A 23,244-nucleotide genomic window follows, 5' to 3' on the forward strand; every position below is an offset into this window, starting at 1 on the left:
TAAATACCCATGAAGCCATACTTATATGAATAAATAAATGGACAACTCTCCATACAGAATAATTCCAAGTAATGTACATAGATACTACACCCTCAAGGAAGTGGAGCATAATTCCCCACTCCTCAAGTATGTCTGCTCGCTGTACCTTCCTTCCATGGAGTATGAAAAGGTCTGAAAAGAGTGGGAGAAAGGGTGAAGAATATGGCATACGCTATAGTGAAGAAACTTTATAGTGAAGAAATTTGGCATATGCTACTTTAGCAAAGTAGACTAATGAAAGCTGTTAAAGGTGGTCTATTATAGAAAGTGAAAAGAACATCAGTCTACAGTGGAGATGATTCCCTAAAAAATAACTGGAGATAAATTTGGAACCAGAGTGTTCAGTTGTTACCAAGACCTCATAAAGTCAGCCTTGGGCAACAGAGGCATTTTGCTGAGGAGGTTGTGATCAGGGCTATAATACAATGGAAAGAACTATTAAGGAAGACAATTCTAGTTGGAAGGATGAAATAAAATAAGAAATTCTGATACAGTGTGGCTATCTATAAGGGAAAATACTGTTGTTTATTAAGCATCTGGATTAGAATAATAGTTGACATGATAGAAGTAAAGAAGTGTATAAAATGATGACAAATGTAGATGATATACGGGATGATAATTGTTATGGGTGAGGCGTGTTCCCTCAAATTCACATGTTGAAATCCTAACCTCCAATACCTCAGAATGTGACTATATTTGGAGACAGGGCCTTAAAAGAGATCACTGAGTTAAGTTAACGTCATTGGGTTGGGCCTTAATCCATGACAACTAGCATCCTTGTACGAAGAGAAAATTAAGACACAAAGGCACACAGAGGAAAGACCATGTGAAGACATAGGGAGAAGACAGCCATCTACAAGCTAAGGAGAGAGGCCTCAGAAGAAACCAGTACTGCTGACACCTTGATCTCAGACTCCTAGCCTCCAAAACTGTGAGAAAATGAACTTCTGTTCTTTTAGCCAGTGGTCTGTGATAACTATGTAAAGGCAACTCTGGCTACCTTAAACAGCGATAAAACAATTCTCAGTTTTGAAGTTTTGTAACCTTGTATGATAACTGTGACATCACTAAAGGTAACTGAGAAAATGAAGAATGGAGTTCATGTGGCAGATGATGCTATGGCAAATGATGAATCCCTCAACACAAATAAACCAGTACCCTCTCTTTAGGTCATTAAAAAATATCAATGATAAGAAAGTTTGGCCTCTTGACTCCTACACTACTAGTCGATGCACAAAAGCAGGTATGAGACCATTTCTTAGTCATCACTCTATGTGTGATCCTGAAATGTAGCAGAAAAGATATAAATATTTGTTAAATAAATGAATTCCCACAGTGCCAAGCCCAGAGTCTCTTGCATTGTCGGTGCTTTATTAATGTGTGTTGAAACAAATCAACAGGAAAAAACATTTTAAGCTCTAGTCGAAGTTGTAATGATTTTTAAATGTCAATGATAGCAACATAACTTAAATGAGAAAACAATTATTAAAGTAATGGGGAAACTCACACAAATATTCAGATACTTCTAGCGCTTTAAAGATGATCTTAATCTCAATTTAATTTGGAAGTGAATACTTCTAATGCCTACAATTGTTTACTCCAAAGGACAGTAAAAGCAATATGCAAAGACTTACAAGCTCCTTCAAAACCCTGTGCCTAACCAAAAATGGGTTCATATTCTCTCTTGTATTTCTACTTGGTCTAGTTTCTAAATGTGAGGTACAGATTTCCCAACATAAACAATAGTCTTCTAAAACAATGTTAAATTGATATTGTTGTTACTATTCTCCTAACTCTACAGGTGAAAAGTGCCAAGTCTTAGCATATAATCCTTCCGTATTATCTTAACAATTGTCAAAAGGAAAAGACAGAGAGAAAAGAGAGACTGGGGCGGAGAACTGTAACTTTTGAGATACATATTATGTGCCAGGTATTTTCTAGGTGACTTAATATTCAATTCCTACAGCATCTTGGTAAAAAAGTATTATTATTTTTGGTTTATTTATGAAGAAACTGAAGCTTAAATGGGTTGAAACACCTTTCCAAGGTAAAACATCTTACTAAGTGGCAGATTCAGGATTTGGATTTAAAGCCTACATGCTTTAATTTCCAACATAATCCTTTCAGGATTAATGACACTTTTATACATAAATTTAACAACAATAGTTTAATAAACATCACCACTTCTAGAAACATAAAGTGTCAATTATTTCTTCCAAGTAAGTCAATTGCTGTTACCTGCCTAATTACTCCTGTTCTAAAGTGAACTGAGAGCATGAGGATCCAGCCTGTGGCAACTCACATTGCTTCAGTCATTTTCTCTCATCTCCCTCCTGCTCTTCAATTTCTCATTTCTGGGTACCAAAGAAGTTATGCTTCTTTTGACTTCCTAGTTATGACACTGCACTTGGGTGCCTCTATCTTACCCACTTATGCTTTTGTCTACTACAGGACCAAATACTTTGTAAGTTCCCCTAAAGCCCACCTTGCCTTGGATAGAAAATCCTGCTCTGAATAACACTCATACTCATTCCCTTCTCTCTAGTAGTATATCTTGGAACACTTTTCCACCTTGGATGACCTAGGGGAATTGAATATTATCAACAGTTTATCATCTGACATGTCATTGCTGATAGCATTATATTATAAAAACATACTTCATGTATATACATAGTGTAAATAATATATGCAAATAGAATATATTATTATAGGGGCACCTAGGTGGCTCAGTCGGTTAAGCATCCAACTTTGGCTCAGGTCATGATCTCACAGTTTCTGAGTCCAAGCCCCACATCAGGATCCTTGCTATCAGTGTGGAGCCTGCTTGGGATTTTCTCTCTCTTCCTCTCTCTGCCCTTCCCCCACTTGTCCTCTCTAAATAAATACATACATACATACATACATACTTAAAAATAAAATCAAATATATAATTTTAATTACAATACTATTAGATTCAAGAAAGCAAAATTATAGAGAGCCTTTTAAGCTATGCTAAAGATTTCAAATGCTAACCTGAAAAATCTTTTTGCAAGTGAAGTTGTAACTACCTAGCAGCCAAGAGACAAATACCTGGATTAAGGAATGAAAAGAAAGAGACCCATTTCAGAGCCATTTAGAAGTAAACCATTCTGCCTATGGATATGAAAACCGCCTGGATGTGGAAGGAAAAGGAAAGAAAGAGTCTTGAAACCTTGGTCACTTTCATGGACCAAATACCCATGACATCTTATTTCCTGGGTTTACCCATCTGACTACCCCAGCAATCCTAATACATATCTATACTCCAGGTCCAGGTGGGCTTTTGCCTTAAGAACCTATTTCTAGGGGTGCCCGGGTGGCTTAGTCAGTTAAGCCCAGTTGGTTTCGGCCCAGGTCATGAGTTCACGACAGCTCATGTCAGCACAGAGCCTGCTTCAGATTCTGTCTCTCCCTGTCTCTCTGCTCCTCCCCAACTAGTGCTCTCTGTCTCTCTCTAAATAAATAAACTTAAAAAAATAATAAAAATAGGGACACCTGGGTGGCTCAGTTGGTTAAGCAACCTACTCTTGATTTTAGCACAGGTCATGATCCCACGGTTCGGGAGTTCAAGCCCTGCTCTGCGCTGGCTTAGAATTTTCTCTCCTTCTCTCTTTGCCCTTTCCCCACTCATGCACACACACATACACTCTCTCTCTCTCGAACTAAAACTAAAACTAAAACTAAAACTAAAACTAAAACTAAAACTAAAACTAAAACTAAAACTAAAACTAAAACTAAAACTAAATAAATGGCACAAAATAAAAGAACCTATTTCCACATTCTCCTTTAGCTTACTCCCTGCACATACTCATCACTCCTCCCTATATGTTCATTTTAAAGCAACTAAAACCTTGAGTAATGCCTATTCCATCCCTATATATCAGCCAGTAAACACAGTGATTCTCATTGTGTATGCCAAAGAGAAAACATTCTCAGACATTAATAAAGTGTCATTTGAAAATCAGCAACTAATAAGAGAAAATGCCTTTGGCATCATATATGTTTTGCCTGCTGTTTTAGGTCCTGTAATCAAGCACATAGCAATATTCTCAAACAATTGTATCAAATAACAGTTAATTATAGGAAATGCAGTACCACTTAGAAATTTTGCCAATAATAACAATAATGATAATAATAATACCTCTTCATAATTTTTATGAAATGAGAAGGGCTATGATTTGTGAAATGAAAGCCAAATCCTACTTAGACTTACAAAATGCTTTAGGTTCGGGGGAAAAAAGCTTAGAAGAAGAAAAATTCTGAACTATCATTTCATTGTATGCAAAGAGACTTAGTAAATCTGTTTTACTTGAGCTGTTTTAAGGCTCAAGTACTGTCTGTGCAAAAGACCATAGTCGTTTTGTGCTCAGACTTTGAAACTAGACACCTGGGTTCAAATCCCAGTCTATCTGGAAGACCAGGAATGAATTTTCAACTGGGAATCACAATGATGTGGATATAGGTATTATTCTTTGGGCTTAATATGCGAATAGGATTAGAAGAGTGACTGGAGATTAGTACGCTCTCACACACATTACATATTATAACGTTCCTTTTTTTTTTTTTTTAACGTTTAATGGTTATTTATTTTTGAAGGAGAGAGAGACAGAGCGTGAGCAGGGACAGGGCAGAGAGAGAGACGGAGACACAGAATCCAAAGCAGGCCCCAGGCTCCGAGCTGTCAGCACAGAGCCAGATGCGGAGCTTGAACTCACAAGCTGTGAGATCATGACCCGAGCCAAAGTCAGATGCTTAACCAACTGAGCCACCCAGGTGCCCCTGTAACATCCCTTTTAAGTTAATGGTTATCTTTTTTTAAAAAAGAGCAAATCATTGATATACTTAATGTTCTGTTTTCCTCCCACCCCATAACTCATCTAGCAATAATGTTATCAGCCCCACCTCTGAATTCCATACTGGATCTGACAAGTTCTTACCACTTACATTGCTATCACTGTCTCAGTTTGGGATCTCCTAGAAGCAGAGCCTGAGACAAGAAATCCACTGCAAGTAGTCTGCTTGGGAGAAGATTCCAGGAAACCACCATTTTAGAAATGAGGACATGAGACAGGGAAGGGAAGAAAGCAAAGAGTGTTTAGAAACAAGTTAACAACATGAGTAATGAGCTCAGACCTCCTAGGGATTCTGGGAGTCAATGGAGGACACATGCCTCAGAGCCCCCCAGAGGTAAGGTAACTGGGGCACTTATGGGGGCATCATTCATAGTTTGAAGGCTGCTCAAGGAAGCATTAGTTCTTTTGGCACATCCTGCCTTTCCACTGTCATCTCATACTCTCCCTGTACTTCATTTTGATACAGCCATATTTTACCAAATGCAATAAAGCCAGCATGACTGCCACCCTCACATAATTCAATTACTCAAATGACTGTCCTCAGAGAGGCCATTTCTGCTAATCCTATTTAAAATAGTGCCCCATTCCCCTGAAAAGACAAAAGTTTATTTAAAATGTTAGCAATCCTTGCCCTGGATGAATATATTCAGCAAATTCTATGAATGGTTTTAGAAATTAGGATCTAGACACTATGATTTCTACAAATCTTTTAAATTTTTATTCACCTGTAAAATGGGGATAATTAAACCTATATCCTAGGGCTGTGAAAAGTGAATAAAATAAGACAAATATGCTACAAATGTAAAACAAATGTAATGTCCTTATATTTACTTAATATTAAAAAAATAGTTTGTTCTCAGATTCTCCACAGTTTTGTTTCATTCCATTTCCCATTTTCCCTCTTTGACCATTTACTTTTGTTGTTTCCTTATTTACTTCTTGTTCCTTCAAATACTTTATATGCCTTACCATCTCTTATGTGTCTAATTTGGTGCTGCTCTATTTCTCCATGACTTCTCAGTCATTCTATTTCTAGCTCTCTTCACATGCTCCTCTTGGGGGGCTCACTCCTTCCTCTGAGCATTCTGCCAGAATTGTCTCTCCTGCAGCTCGAAGCTAACAAGACCCTGAACTGCTGCTTCTCTAGGACCTTGGAGCTTAGTGTTTTGTCAGCTTCAAGCTGTTTTGGAGAAAGTGTTGGCTTATTTCTCAGCTGTAGCATTGACTTAGCAAGTCTTTCTTCTAAACTTGTAAATAATTCATTTCAGGTCAAGTTTTTGCTACCAGAAACTTTCCCCAGTAAATAACAAGTTTCTTTATCTCCAGTAAGAAAGTATGGTTTGGTGGTAATAGTGGTAAGCAACTTATTAATAAAAGATAAGGTCTATAATAGGAAGGCATAAGCCTTCCACTTTGGTACAACACTGATTTTGCTACTGTTTTCTTCAATGGGAGCAAAGTAAAGAATTACAGTGGTTCTACAACTTCCTGCCCTTTACAAAGCCTGTCAATATGCAGTATAGTCAAAACCTTCAGGAAATAAGCCCAACCTCAATGGAACACTAATACTCCTGTTGTTTCAATGTGTTTCATTCTAGGTTCTCTAACAACTGAAATAATTGAAGAAATAGAGGTGGTTGAGACAGCCCCCCCAAAATTAAGTATGTAACAGGCCTCGGAGCACAGCTTACCAATTCTCATTTAGCTGATACAACACCTAATGGGGGTTATGGTGATCCCAGAAGAATTCCCCAGTAGCTTCAAACTATCATTGTCTGAGACACTCCAATGATGGGATTGGGTTCCGGGAGTCTGGGGCATTCTCCTGGTCTCTCCAAGCCTGCAGGAGTACCAGCGGCAAGGCACAAGAGGGCACACATCCTCTTCTCACCAGCAGAATTGAAAGCTCAGCCAGCCACAATCAAACCAGCTTAAAGCATAGTTTATTTTCTCTTGTCAATCTCAGCAAACCCTATTTGTTGCTGGCATTTCAACAAGCGAGATTTATTAAGGGTGAAATGTCAGTCTTGGGCCTTGCTCCACCTTGTCCCAGGTCAGTAGGCAACCAAAGTGGTCATTTTAGCAAGTGGCATTTTGTAATCATAAGCGCTTATGTGCAACCAATCTGAGAAATGATTTATGTTGACAAAGAGTAAGAGAGCAAATGCATAAAGCAATAAAGAGATGGGCAGAAAAAAAAAGGTGCTTGAAAGGAACATTCTATTCAGAACTAAGTCAAAAGAATTTCAGGAATGAAAGTAGACACAAATTAGTATTTTTTCTATGTTTTGTTCAAGAAAAAGGGCACACATACACCAAACACTAAAAGGTAAGAAGAACTGAAAACAGGATTTTCTTGAAATAGATTTTGCAGTTTTGGACAAATGTCTGCTCTTTAAAGTTATGAGAGTAAGAAGAGAAATTTGTGAAGCGATCTTTATAACACAGGGGATAAAAGAGCCAGAAAAACCATAACATTAAAAAGATGCAAAATAAGAGTATTAGAGCATTTTATGGATAACACGGTTAGAGTTTTTAAAAATTATTTTTAAAGACTCCTTTGAAAATGAGATTTGAATTATACATAAATATAGCCACGGGGTTGGGACTTCTAAAATTCTATATTGCCAGTCAGTTGTAACCTAAAAGTGATGCCAAGAGTGCGTAAGCACAAGCCCATGTAACTTCTTCCACAGTAAAAATAACTAATATAACAGGGAGGGAATGAAAAGAGCTGGCAATGCATTTCCCCCCCAGCATATCAAGCAGGTTTTCATAAGGAAGCTGTGGTCATCAATCACTACCTCATTACCAGCCCGTCATCTGGGCTTAGGCTAAATGTATTCTGGCTGGCTGCCATACTAAATGTTCAATGAAACATCCTTAAGGCTCTCTACAAGTTCAGCTGAAGTCACACATGCTATACATCAAAGAGGAACATTAGCGTTATCATAGCTTAATAAATAGTACCATTCTGGCAAAGTAATCCTGTGTTCTAGAGCTATCTACTATCCTTAGTATTACACTGCTTAAATAAACAATCTTGCTGTCTCCTGTGAGGTTTACTTAATGATAAATGCATGTAGAGATAATTAGTCATACTACTATAGATACACAGATAAACTGCCAAACATGCTCACAACCTGGACATGAATGAGATTAACAAAATATTTTAAGAGACACAATATGTAAAATTAAAAAAAAAAAATCTCTCTTGGAATAATAGCCATATATATCCACTGCTATTTATTACTGATGTTTGACTCTCACTGGAAAACTTTTAAGTCAAATAATGGCCCCAATCCTACTTATGACTTCCACAAGTTCCACTGGTAAAAATGTTGGGTGGTGTGGTCTTTATTAAAATGGCTGTTCACTGTCCTTAGTCAAAAACAATAGTCCTGGAATTTTTAATATATGTATAAGTATCTTTATTGTCATAAAATATATAACTAGGTTTGAGGATGGGCTATTTATTTATTTTCAGGTAAAATGTACAAAATACTTTCAGAGAAGTCAACATTTTTGCAACTGCTGGTTAATCTTAGTTTGGTCTTTAAAGCCTAAAGATATAGATAATATGAACATTAGTAAGAAAAATGTCCCTGGTTTCTTTCCAGGTTTCAAAAAGACAAGTGATTTTAACACAAAATGGCAGGTATGCTTTTTTAACACTACCAAATTTGCTTAAGCCATACAGCCTTCTTTGGTTTACTTGCTAATTACATGCTTTTGAATAGGAGCCTCCAAAAAATTTTTAAAAAATTAATAATAATAATAATAATAATAATTGAGAGATCTAAAAGGTAAATCTAAAATGTGAGGTAAAACATGTTTATAACAATTTTGGATCAAAATGGAATATATTAACAATAAGTTACATTAAAAAAGAAAAAGAACAAGAAAAGACTTATAAATATAAGATAAAGATCAAATATAAGATAAAGATCATTTTGGACAGGAAAATGAGACAGAAATGCCAAATAGTAAGTAATATTAAGCCCCCTATAAAGAAAAGGGGACTAAAATTGAGATGAGAATCTGCAACCAAGTTTCCCCTGAAAACCTGAGTCTGGAGTAGGGCTAACCTGCCAGGGAAAAGTGGCCACATCTGTTGCCGACCCCCTGACTGGAACTATGACGTTTTAAAATGTGGGCCAAGCGAAGATAGCTGGGCATAGACAAACGTCTTCACTATTAACCAAACTGAGACATCAGCCATAGGGGGCATTAGATCATTACGTACGGGAAGAAGCCCTCAAACATATTAAGATGTTGAGGAGGAAAAGCTTTTCTTCTATCCTCTTAGGTTTGGTACTTAGGGGACCGTGAGTTAAACTAACAAAAGATGAATTAACAAGGCACAGAATTTTTATTAACATTTACATGCACAGGAGTTCACAGAAAAAAGTGAAACTCAAGGAAGTAGTTAGACTTGAGGGCTTATGTACTCTTTCAACAAAGGAAAGGGGGTTTGATCTTCAAGGGAAGATAAATTGTGGAAAAGGGACAAGTGAGCATATGGTGGTGGGGGAGGGTGGGGAAGGAAAATAAGGGTTATTTTAGTAAGGTCTATTTGTGTGATGAATTCCTTTCTGGTGTAAGTGTTATGCTTCCTGGTTGGTGGGTGGAGGGGCAGTGGGATAGGAGAGGCATCTATGGAAAATCTATGCCCTGCTATTAAGCCAGATGAAGGGAGAGCAGAGAACGCTTCCTGCAACTATGATTCTCAATTGTTTTCAATACAAAATAATCAATATGCCAAAGTGGCATATTTTGGAGTGACATATTCTGATATGTCCTGATTCAAGACTAGAGAACTAGAGGAACAAGTGAGGAAACTGCAAAACAACTAGAGAGGGGAGACTACAGAGGAGGCGAAAGAGGAAAGTAAAACCAATACACATTTTTAAAATCTACTTAAAATAAGCCTGAAAAAACAACCTTAAATGATGTAAAGGATTCCAATGCTATGAAAGAAAACCAATTAAATTAATACATGAGGCATGAATTCAGAAAAATTAATTTTAAAAATTTTAATGAAAACATTATAATAAATGTGTAAGATGCTAAAAATGGAAAATGACACATAGGCTTTTTGTTTTAAAAAAAACAATTTTTTAATGTTTACTTATTTTGAGAGAGAGGGAGAGAGAGAGAGAGAGAGAGAGAGAGAGAGAGAGAGAGAGAGAGTGTGTGCACAAGTGGGGGAGGGGCAGAGAGAGAGGGAGACACAGAATCTGAAATAGGCTCCAGGCTCTGAGCTATCAGCACAGAGCCTGATGCGGGGCTCGAACCCATGAACTGCAAGATCATGACCTGAGCTAAAGCTGGAGGCTCAACCAACTGAGCCACCCAAGCACCCCAACACATTGCTTTTCTTGAAACAAGTGATTAATTTATGATACAAAAAGAGAGAAGTTAGATATAAATGAACAGATTTGGGGAGAAAATGATGTAAAATAATGGAAATAGAATATAATCAATAAAATTTAAAAAAAAATAAGTAAAAAGATAACTCTTGCTGGTAAGATGCCAAAGAGATAATTGGTTATGATACTAAAGAACTTCACCCATCAGGCGGAAAAAAGGAAAAAACAAACATGAGCAAGCAGGTAGAAGATAGGAAAGATACCAAGAATAAAATAGAGAGTCAGAGAAGCACTATTTGAAAACACAGTAAGTAAGCATTTTACCCTATTTAATACTGGTGGCCAAAGTGGGCACATGTGTTTCCACAAGGCTTATAGAATAGTGTCAGAACAAAGCCTGTTCATGTCTGGTTGTAGAACAACTGACAATAGGAGGATTTTTAGGGACAAAGAGAAGCCCCTCAGGAGCAAATCTAATCTCCTCCATCTTTTTGCAATAGCCTGAAATTCCTTTAACTGGAGACAAAGCCTTTCAATCTATAGCTAGAGATAAAGGGCTTAAAATGCAAATAACCAGGGAGAAAGAATGTGTTCCCTCCATGCTCTGTTTACTTAGATGGAGTATTCAAAAAGAGGCACAAAGCCCCAGAAGAGATGCTGGTGAGGAGAGCAATGCTTTGAAGAGGGTTGAATGGCACTGCCTGCAGGCCCAGACTACCTAGGCACCTGGCTCCAGACTTCAAAGGGCATGGACTTCAGAAGACACTGACATAGCAATTATTTGGCTCTATTCCACAGGGTAAAGAGTTCTCTGGAGGTTAGCTGTTGGCTCACCTGGAACCTACACCTCTTCTCCTCCCATTTAGGAGCCTAAACTTCCTTTCCCAAAGACCTGAGACTGCTTCTTGGGCCTGCAACATCTTCCTTGGTTAGTGTTCCATCCCTTGGATGAGAAGTCTGCACACTAAGATTAGGGACAGCCAGGGTGCATCTATTGGGGTGGGAGGGGGTATACTGCTTACTTCTTCAGCTCCTCCTTCATGGGATATGTGTGAGCCATATAATTGCCAACTGAAGTTTAAGACCACCAGTGTAGGTCCTGCCCAAGAAATGGATTTGCTTACAAATTCTTGAAGTTATCTCTAGCTCTTATGTGTTTCTTAATCACTAGCTTGGGATTCCTCAAGGACAAGGAATATGTATCCTCAGGGTATATACTGTATAAATAGAGTATGTTAAAAAATAAAAGTCAAAGAATTAAAAGGAAAGATACTGACATTACCATTAACTCAATTCAACATGCCTAATGTTGAAATTGTTGCCTTTCCCATAAATTAGATTCTCTTCTGAGTCCTTCATTTTCTGTCAAAAAAATAGTAAGTCAGGCTCCTTTAGAATCATTCTTGGCTTTATTCCCACCTCCTCACTCCAAGCATTAGGTAGTTGCTAAGCCAATCATCAAAGTAATAATATCAATGTATATAATATTAATAACATAAAAGTAATAATATCAATCAACCAAGTTGTAATATTGATCCCTTTCATCCTTTCTTTCCATGTTCCTCACTCCTGGCATGGATTATAATCAAGTAGACATGGGTTGAATTTTGGTTCTACCACTTACAGTTATGTGACAATGGGTAAGTCACTTGACCTTTCTGATTTCATGTTCTCTTTAAAATAAAATATAGATTAAAAAAAAAACCTACCAAACTCTGTGACACGTTAGGAATAATTTATTGAAGGTTTTTGGTGCCTGACAATAATACTTTTAGGATTACTTATATTGTTTTTATATGAAAGGGGATATGGACAAGTGGAGATATATAAATTATATTTTTTATCATTATTATTTTTATCAACAACAAAGTTCTGCTTCTTCTAGTCCAAACCTTCCTCTGCTGTCAGGTAAATAACCATTGCTTTCTAAATGTTATTTTTCTACTCAAAAGACTTTAATGACCCCCCTAGTAAAGCTTGAATTCTTTGGTTTCAAGTGGAATTTTCAGATTCTCATTATCTTTAGACCAGGCATGAGAGCTCTTCTTGATTAGGGCATTGTCTGTCCTGTGAAATATCTTGAGAAACCTACTCAGAGTCAGTAAGAAACCCCATGTGTATGGACAGACAGCCCACCATACCGCAAAATGCCAATGAGTACCATTCACACTGTGTGGACCCTCTTGGAACCCCAAAATTAATATACAGATTGCTTTAAGCTGAAGACATTTGAGATTCAGCAGATAAAGTAGTCCTCTCTGAGTTTTCCCTAGCTGACAAAATACAAAAACTTCTGGGAAATGAGGCGGCCACAGGAAAAAAAAAAGAGCATAAAACTATCATAAATACTTTTCGTGGCCATAAATAAATCAGAAAGACCACCCACACCTGCAAAAACAAACATTATTACAAACTTTCTTACCTCTGGTCTATTCTCCTAAAACCCTATTTATTTCCTAAAGAAATATGCTTATTTTTCCCAGAATATCTTTTCTCTTCCCCTCCTTTTCCCCTATTAAGTTAGACATAAAAGCTTCTAACTATAGCCATTTATTGAGCTAGCTGCTTCTTTTGCTGGCTCCTGTGTGTTTACAAATAAACCTTTTTCTCCCATGAATCTGTCTTTTGTCAGTTTAATTCACAGGCCCCCAGTCACAAACCTAAGAAGGTAAAGGAAATAAATGTTCTTCCTTTCTAACACCAACTGTTGTCCTGAAGTTGGCAAGTATACAGAAAACGAGGCAAAGGGCTTTGCCTGAGACCAGGTGAGGATTTGCTTTTTTTTTGAGACAGGAAGAGGAAGAGGAGGGAGAGGGGGAGAAGGAGGAGATGGAGGGGGGCAAGGAAGGAGGAAGAGGACAAGGGGGACAAAAGAAGAAAAAAGGTCAATAGAGAGAACAGAGAGGTAAGCTTCTGTCTATAGTCAACGAAACAGTAGCTAAGACTTGGTTCCATGAAGGTTCTTGGCCAGACAGCCAAAAGAAATTTTAAGAAGATTATGTCTACTATGCTTTTCATTAATTTTTCTTTGCTTTGGTATATATTTATTTTCCATATTCTATTCAAATATCTCAAGGAAATACTAACCTCACTGATGGAATTTGTGAAATTCCATGATAAAAATTTATTTGAAAGCATGGTATAAAACAGAGAAAGCAAGCAGCTTTGCTAAGAAGGTCTCTGTATTTGGAATGTACTCTATCTAAACATAATACTTTTTTAGTGCATAGCATCATCTCTCTGAACTTGCCTCATGAGCCCTTGGTGTTCACCCTAAGCACATGTATCTCACATAACACTAAATAATAACGGTGTTCCAGAAAAAGGGCTGCTTGCTCTCTTGCTTGGACTAAACATCTAGGACAGTGGTTTTCATGTGGAAGGCAGAGTCAGAGATAAGAATTACATGGATACCTTTTTCCCAAATGCACACACTTTCTCCTGACCTCTCAGCCCAGCACATCACGATTTGGGGAAGAGAGGAACATAGATGTGATACATCACCATGTCCCTTTAAATTATACTCCCACTTTCCCTTCATTGAGAACTATGTCCTAGGAAGCTATGCATGACAGAGTAAGACAGGCATGTTTTTGTACGTGTGGGTACTTGTTACAGATTGCTAAATCACCTGGGAGAAGCTGCTTTCTAATAAAAGGCCATCTGCTGGGACGCCTGGGTGGCTCAGTCGGTTAAGCGGCCGGCTTCGCCCAGGTCATGATCTCGCGGTCCGTGAGTTCGAGCCCCGCGTCGGGCTCTGTGCTGACAGCTCAGAGCCTGGAGCCTGTTTCAGATTCTGTGTCTCCCTCTCTCTGACCCTCCCCCGTTCATGCTTTGTCTCTCTCTGTCTCAAAAATAAATAAACGCTAAAAAAAAAAAAAAAAAAAAAGGCCATCTGCATGCTTACCAAATATTTATTATTGATGACATAGGCTAAGCAGCTGAGAAAATTCAAGAATTAAGTATAAAGCTCTTGACACTGTGAGGGATAACCCTCATATTGGGAGATGATATCATAACAGATTCAATATATACTTTTGAAGTGTTAAGCACATATTTTTCTCCAGAGAATAGCTCTTGGATTATGTTATTCAATTGCCAATGTAGTACGGCAAATCTTATCTGCAGGCAGTGAATGAGGCTGAAAGAATATGGATACTGGATTGCTATGGACCAGGTTTCTCCATTTAATTATGTAACTTAAAGTTTTAAAATAATTTAATCTTCTCCCCATTTATAAGGAGGATAAGACTATTCTCAAGATTGTTATGATTTAAAAAGATATTATATACTACATATATAATAAACATTTAATAAATGCTCATGACTCACCCCTTATTGATGCCATTATCATAAAATAAAGGTGTATGTGCTAAATTAAAAATACTCTTCTGTTACCTTCTGTTGTCTACTGCCCCATGGCTCAGACACTAAACAAAATTATTGTACTCTACAATAATTATTGTATTGTTATTTTGTGCATGTATATTTGGTTGCTTCCTCCCATTCTGTCTTTTCTTACCTATTATATAAATTTTGGAAAAAAGAAATTGCAAGCATTGTGCATTTTAAAAAGTATAAATGAGAAACAGCTGAATTTTCTGAAAGTTTTTTTAAAAATCTCCCTTTTTAAGGAACATAAGAGTGATGTGCTATATCAAATAGTCAATGGTCTCATTAAAAATAAGACAACAGTCTGACAAATAGTCTGTGAAGCTGGGTCCTCAAGTTTCAGTGGTGTATGTGTGTGTATTTAATTTCATATAATTAGTAAGTAAACAAAGAAATAAGATTTTCAGCTATGACATTGATTCCAATTATCTCATTGTTAATTTAAGAAGCCCACAGGAGGCTTAAGATCCATTAAAAAAATGACCAAATTAGATCCTTAAACACACATACGCATCACTAGACAATGCTTCAAATTCCTATGCAAGTCAAAGTGATTTCTGAGTGACACTGATAATGTCAATAGTCATGTGAAAGCTGGTTCTTATGCTACTCAAACTAATTGAAATATAGAGGTGGAACCTATATTTTTACATCACAAATAAGGAGTTAACTATCAAAACAAAGGCAACCAAAGGCTATCAGTTATCAGAGAATAAATCCCTTTATCTAGTCTGCATATTCAACTGACAACTCATCAAAATATTTAAGTATATATAAATGAAGTCCGAATACACAGTTACTTGCAGAATTTAAAGAGTACAAATGCTCTGATTTGTTTTTAAGAAAAAAATTCCTAAGCAAGAACAGGCCATTTTCTAAGTCCCCTTGTCACAATTAAATTTTCTTAGGTATTACTTTCAGCCTTTTGCAGAGACATTTTTATTTACATATTTATTTTCTGTTACTCAGTTGATCTGTGTCTCTAATTGCACCAGCTGCATAACAGGGACTAACCAGTGTGAGAGGTTTCCTGGTAGACTTGAAGTTAGGATAAAGCCTGCATTTGCAATAACTGCCACTGCCATGTGGCTTCTGACCCTTCACATTAAGCCATGCATCATGAAAATTTTCCCTGGGTGAATAAAATAAGTCACTTTTACAGAAAAGTCACAGAGGCCAATACAATGACAGCAGAAAAGTGTGACTCATACTTGATTCTGTTGCTCTAGCTATAAGGTCTAAAAGTTAGTTTAAATATCTTGTTGATTATTGCCTGCTTTGACTTTAAGGGGTCAATCCCCTTAAAGCCATAGATCCCAGCAATGGGCCTCCTAACATAAAATGCTTATCATAAACCCCATGCTTCACTTTTCCTTTTCAATTTGAAAACTGAATTTTAGCTTTCCTGTCTTTCTTAGATGAAGGGTATGACTGCCTGGCTGACACACGAATGGAATGTAAAAGATATAGGGCACTGCTTAGCCTGTCCCCAGTCTCACTCTGGGGACAAAACAAATGATCTTTCCTTTGGACACAACTGATTGGATGGGGGATGAATGCCTAATCAGGCCTAAACCACTGACCAATCAGCCAGATCCTTTATGCAGTCAGTAGTGGGAAATTTGTATTGCAGAGGGTTAAAGACTCCTTTTGGAGACATGTACAATAAATACACGTAAAGGTGCAGGAAATGGCAGGCAATGGAGACAGCAAAACCAAAAGGAGAAAGTTCAAATATAAAAGTGTTTTTGGCCACCAAGGAATAAAGAACTTTACTTCTATGTCTGAAGCTTTCCAGTTCCAACAAAGCCTGGCAGAATTACATTTCCTGTATTCTGTATAAATCACCTTTTACTTGAGCTAGCTATGGTGACTTTCTGCAAAGAAGGCTACCACTGAGAATAGCAGTAGATGTACTTATAGAGTATTTACTGATCCTTTATATTATCTATGAGGGAAATTTAACTAGAACATGCCAAGCACCTCCTTCTCTAACAAAAGAAAGAAAGAAAGAAAGAAAGAAAGAAAGAAAGAAAGAAAGAAAGAAAGAAAGAAAGAAAGAAAGAAAGAAAAAGGAATTTTATATAACTACCAAAAGGTCATGTTAAAAATTCTTCTCATTGCCGAGTGGCTCAATAGGTTGAGCATCTGCTTCCTGATTTTTTGGCTCAGGTCATGATCTCAGCTCAGGTCATAATCTCACAGTTCCTAGGTTTGAGGCCTGCCTCCAGCTCTGGGCTGACAGCACTGGAGCATCCTTGAGATTCTCTCTCCCTCTCTCTCTGCCCTTCCTCCACTCACACGGCCTCTCTCTCTCAAAAATAACTAACCAAAAAAGACTTCTTGGGGTACCTGGTTGGCTCAGACAGTTAAACGTCTGACTTCAGCTCAGGTCACGATCTCGGCGTTTGTGAGTTCAAGCCCCACATCTGGCTCTGTGCTGACAGCTCAGAGCCTGGAGCCTGCTTCAGATTCTGTGTCTCCCTCTCTCTCTGCCCCCTCCCACTCGTGCGTGATCTCTCTCACTCTCTCAAAAATAAACAAACATTAAAAAAATAAAAAAAAATTCTTCCCATTGCTTTCTACACTTAGTTATCAGGACTCTACATGTTGCAAATATTTTTGTATGTATATTGGATAGTAATGCACTATAAAGTGAAACCACATATTTTTAAAGGAAAATATCTCTAAATTACATTTTGGAGTATGTAATATATTCACATATTCAAATATAAAATATAAAAAGATATATTGTGAAAAGTCTCCCTTCATTGTTGTCTCCCCTGTTTTAAATTTTCTGGATAGTATTATATGTATGATTTTTTCTGCATACACAAATATTCATATTGCTCCCTTTTTTATACAAATGGCAGCATATACTGTTTTATACTCTTTTCACTTTTTTCATCCATCTCAAGATTTTTTTCTCATCACTATACAAAGATCTTCAATATTTTTAAAAACTTCATAGTGTTCTACTGTGTAAATATACCATAATTCATCTGTCAACTACTAGCTAGTCTCTTCTGATGAGCATTTATGTTGTTTCCATTACTTTGCTACTACAAACAATGCTGCAGTTAATAAGCTAGTAGACACATGATTTCATGTGTGTAAAATAATTTCCCAGAAGTGGACTTGATGGTTTTACATAAGCATTGTATGAGAGTGTCTGTTTCCTTACAGCCTCATCAACAATCTGCCAGTCTGAGAGATAAAATGGTAACTTAGCAGAGTGTTATTTTGCATTTCTTTTATTATGAGTGAAGCTTAGCATTTTTTCAACTCTTCAAGGGTCATTTTTATTTCCTTTCCTGTGAAATGTGCTATTCTACCTTAGTGTAGGATGTGAAACATGGATCCAACTTTATTGAAGAGGATATATAACAATTATATCATACTATGTAATGAATAATTTGTTTTTCCACAATCCTTCAGAATGCCAAATATACTACATTTCGGTGTGCATTTGTGTCTATTAATGGGTTTTTCTAATCTGTTCTATTCATCTATCTATTTATGCATTAATACCATAGTATTTTAATTGATAAAGCTTACTGATATTTTAGGTTTATTCCAAGATATTTTAATTTTTGCCTCTCTTATATGTTCTTTCCTTCTGCTCCATCTTCAAATGAGTTATTGTTTACATAGATATAATCTATTGGGGGCAACTGGGTGGGTCAGTCAGTTAAGTTTCCAACTTCAGATCACATCATGCTCTCACAGTTTGCAAGTTTGGGCACCGCATCAGGCTCTCTGCTGTCAGTGCAAAGCCCACTTGAGATCCTCCGTCCCCTAGCTCTCTGCCCCTCCCCCACTGGGTCTCTTTCTCTCTCAAAATAAATAAATAAACATAAAAACTTTTGAAAAATCAATAAGTAAAAATCTATTGATCTCAGTATACTAATTGGGAGCCCCAATCTTACTGAATTTTTTTGTTTGTGGAAGCTTATCAAATGATTTTCTTTAACATTCATCTACAATTAAATACTGTTTCTCAACTAATACAATTCTTAAACTTTTTTTTAATGCCTGTTTATTTTTGAGAGAGACAGAGACAGAGCACAAGTGGGGGAGGTACAGAAAAAGAAGGAGACACAGAATCTCCAGGCTCTGAGCTATCAGCACAAAGCCCAACAAGGGGTTCAAACCCACCAGCTGTGAGATCATGACCTGAGCTGAAGCTTGACCTACTGAGCCACCCAGCCACCACTCAACTAATACAATTCTTACACTGTTAGCTTCTTCCTTTTCCCTAAGTGCTCTGACTATTCCTTCCAAAAATGTGAAGTAATAATGATGATAATGGACACCTTTGCCTTGGTCCTAAGTTTACTGTAAGAATACCGTTTCTCCACAGTATACACACATATACATATATACACATATTTGTATTAAGAATATATCCATCTTATCCTACTTACAGTGTTTATCTTTGAAAATCAGTAATAACTCCTGAACTTTGCCAATGACTTCCCAATATTGATGGAAATGATCATATATTCTCCTTAGGCTTATAATATGGTATATCACTAGTTTTCCTAATGTTGAACCACCCTTATATTCTGTAATAAACCTCCCTTTTCCTATTGTATTTTTCTTTAAATGTGTTGGTGGAGTCTGCATGTTAAATTTTACTTAGTATTTTTGCATTAATATTTAGAAGTGAGATTGGTAAGACTGGTACATAGGGTTGTTTTTTTCTTTCTTTTTTGAGCAAAATTGGGTGATTTTCTTCATGTTTTGCATAAAAGTTATGAACACTGTAAGAAAAACTTTAGAAGTGTTTCTTATTTTCTAAGCAGTTTAAATAGCACTGGAATTGTTTGCTCTCATGAGAATTTTTGGACCTGGTAATTTGAGGAGGGAAACTCTGAAGGTATTTTCATGTTTCTATGTGGAAATAAATCACCCCCCCCCCACCAAACCCCAAGAGCAAGCCCAAGCCGGGCAAGGGGCAGAGGGAGAAAAGGAATCCATGCCCAGCACAGAGCTCGATGCGGGCTCAATCTCACAACCATGTGATCATGACCTGGGCTGAAATCAAGAGTCAGATGCTCAAGTGACTGAGACACCCAGGTACCCCCAGTCCACTCTCTTTTTGAGGTAGGTTTTTTTAAACATTATTTTACTGAAGAATTATCCATTTCAGGGGCACCTGGGTGGCTCAGGTGGTTAAGCGTCCAACTTGGGCTCAGGTCATGACCTCACGGTTCTTGAGTTCGAGTTGCGCTCTGGCTCTCTGCTGTCACCCCAGAACCTATTTCACATCCTCTGTCCCCCTCTCTCTCTGCCCCTCCTCTTCTCATGCAAACACATACGTGTGTTTTCTCTCTGTCTCTCAAAAATAAACATTAAAAAAAATATATATCCATTTCAAATGTATTTGCCCTGAGTTTTATAAATAATTGTTTTATGATTCACTTAATCTTTTTTTGTTGTTTATGGTTACTTAGTTCATATTTTGTGTAGTTGCATTTGTTCACTTTTTCCTCTTTTCCTAATTTCTTATTTGGTTCTACATTCAAGGTTAGCTATTAGATTTATTTTTTTAATTCGGTTTTTCTGTTTTCGAACTCATTAATGAGTTTATCTTTATTAATTACTTTCTAGGGTTCCTGGACCCAGTTCCAACATTGGCAAAGAGGGAAGGTTATTCCCTATCTACAACACTAAACAATTTTCAGACACCCAACTTAATTCTGACACTATCTTCCCAGAGATCAGACTCCAGATTCCATATGTTAAGGGTTCAGGCCTACAAACTACCTTCTATCCCCCACTTTGGCTGTTACCTGTGCTTCTGACAGACTACAGATTGGAAGTTCCAACAACCCCCCCCCCCCTCCTTTGGTTTCAGACACCAGTCACAAGTCTAAGCTGTCACTTATACTTCTGACCAACCAGCTATAAATTAGAGGTTCCTGGGACCCCTTCCTGAGATTCAATTAATTTGCTAGAACAGCTCACAGAATTCAGAGATAATATTTTACCTGCTAGATCACCAGCTTATTATAAAGAGACAGAACTCAAGAACACACAAATGAAGAGACACATAGGGTAAGCATGGGTGGGAAGGGTGCAGGGCTTCCATGCCTTCTCCATGTGGCCACTTTCCCTACATCTCCACATGTTTACCAACCCCAAAGCTCTCTGGACCAGTTCTTTGGGTTTTTATGGAGACTTCATTACATAGACATGACTGACTTAAGTCATTGGCATTGGCTGATTCAACCTCTAGCCCTTCTCCCTTTCCAGAGGTCACAGGGTAGGACTGAAATTTCCAACCTTCAAATCTCAAGGTTGATTCTTCTGGTAACCAGCCCCCATTCAGGTTATCTATGGGCTTTCCAAAAGTCACTTCATTAACATAACAAAAGATACCTTTATCACCCTCATCACAGGAAATTCCAAGGGTTATAGGACTGTTAGCCAGGAACAATGGTTGTTCTGACTGTTAGCCCGGCCCAATATATATGAAATACACTTTGGCCATCTTAATGACCAAATATATATTTGTTACAAATCACAAAATTGAAAATTATTTTTTCTCAAATTAAATTACTCCTTTTGACTTAAATTTCTGGGTCAGATGTTTAAATCTTTGTTTTTTACTCTTTCTTTTTGTTGATAAAGGTATTTAAAGTAATTTTTCCATTTCATCCCTGATTTAATTGTATCCCACAAAATTTTATCTCATTTTATTTTTTAAAATTTTTATTTTTTTTAAAGTTTATTTATTTATTTTGAGAGAGAGAGGGAGAGAAAGAATCTCAAGCAGGCTCTGCACTGACAAAGCCTGATGTGGGGCTTGAACTCACAAACCACAAGATCATTACCTGAGCTGCAGTTGGACGCTTAACCAACTGAGCCACCCAGGTGCCCCTAAAATGTTTATTTTTGAGAGAGAGAAAGCACACACGGGAGGGGTAGGGGTGGGTGGGTGTAAAGGATCTGAAGAAGCAGTCTCCGTGCTGACAGCAGTGAGCTCTATGCGGGGCTCAAATTCACCAATCGTGAGATCACAACCTGAACCTTTAGAAATAAGCCCAAAACCCAATCAAAGGAGGGACTCGGAGACTCAGAGCATAGTGAATTGAGGTTTTCATCAACGTTGTTGCAAGAGCAGGTGTCTGATGGCCGGGCACATTGGGAGCAGGTATAGCAGACAACTTATTTCCTAGCCTGCAAGTCCCTCCCCTGGTTCCTCATTGACTGCGTACTACAGAGGTTACAGCATTACCAGAAATTCACCTATGCCCATGCAAGGCAAAAACTAGTCTGATTGGAACAAATGTACATTCCCTGAGGTGATGCAGAGACTTTTAGTCTGTCCTCCCTTTGTTCTTTGATGCATGCTCACTGCAAAGCCCACAAAAATAAGCCCTGTGAAAGGGACAGGGGAAGAAGAACCAGGAAGTGAAGTGTCTAAGGGTTTGGGACTCCATTGCTGGGCAGGGGGTGGGGGTTAATACATATTTCCAATAGGCTGTTGGAGTTTTCAGATAAGCAAGGAAAGGAAGCTAGATCAACCCATGTCATAATGGATTAACCTATTATTGTTAACTAGATAGCACAGCTTTGCTTTGCTATCTCTAAAAATGAATTATTTTCCTTAGTTCTCACAAACCAAAGTTAGACACTCAACTGACTTGGTCGGTCACACCAGGAACCTCCACAAAATTTTACATGTAGAGTTTTGATGTCTCCCTTTTTCTACCGATACAGTTATTTTGGTTTGTATTTCTGTTTGATCCCAAAGTATATAGTTTAAAGTAATTTCTTCCTCTATATTTCCCATTTGGAGGGTTTTGTTGTTGTTGCTTGGTGATTTTATTTTATTTTTTTACTTTATTGTGATCAGATAATCAATACCAACATATTGGTATTGATTGGTATTATGTTTACTTTTGAAAATGTATTGAGACTTTTTGGCTTAATAATGCTTACATATAACAATATGTACTTACATATAATGCTATGTATAAATTATAAAATATAAAAATATATAGGATTATATATAAAATATGCAAAAATAATGTATGGGTGCTGTAAAGGAATATATGGTTTCAATTTCAGGGTACAGAGTTTTGCTTACACATTTTAGCAACTGATTTTTAAATTATTTAAGTCTATCTCACTTTTTGTCAACTTCTGCTTGGAATGAGTGTGTTGTTTTAAGTTTCCAATAGTACTGTGTCTATTGGATATTTGCTGCTATCAGTGCATAGATTTTCAGCACTACTACATCTTCATTGTGATTTTCAAGCATTTAGTGTTAAAAAGTACCCCCCCCTTTTTTTTCTAAATTGCTTCTGAACTTGGGGTGCCTGCGTGGCTCAGTTGGTTAAGTGTCTGACTTTGGCTCAGGTCATGATCTCCCGGTTCATGAGTTGGAACTCTGCCACTCCTGTTCATGAGTTGGAGTTCAGAGCCTGCTTCAGAGTCTGTGTCTCCCTTGGTCCCTACCCCTCCCCTGCTTTTGCTTTCTCTCTCTCTCTCTCTCAAAAACAAATAAACATTAAAAAAAAATTAATTGATTTTGAAATGAAGTTTACCTTACCTGT

At 37.4% G+C, this 23,244-nt stretch overlaps 1 protein-coding gene across 4 annotated transcripts in view; it reads right to left on the bottom strand.

Annotated features, from left to right (window-relative positions):
- The window catches only part of DPYD (dihydropyrimidine dehydrogenase), an 851,480-nt gene that overhangs the window by 508,556 nt on the left and 319,680 nt on the right, over positions 1–23,244 (bottom strand). The window lies entirely within an intron of this gene.

Source organism: Panthera tigris, chromosome C1 (assembly GCF_018350195.1).
Source record: "Panthera tigris isolate Pti1 chromosome C1, P.tigris_Pti1_mat1.1, whole genome shotgun sequence".
Classification (NCBI taxonomy): Eukaryota; Metazoa; Chordata; class Mammalia; order Carnivora; family Felidae; genus Panthera; species Panthera tigris.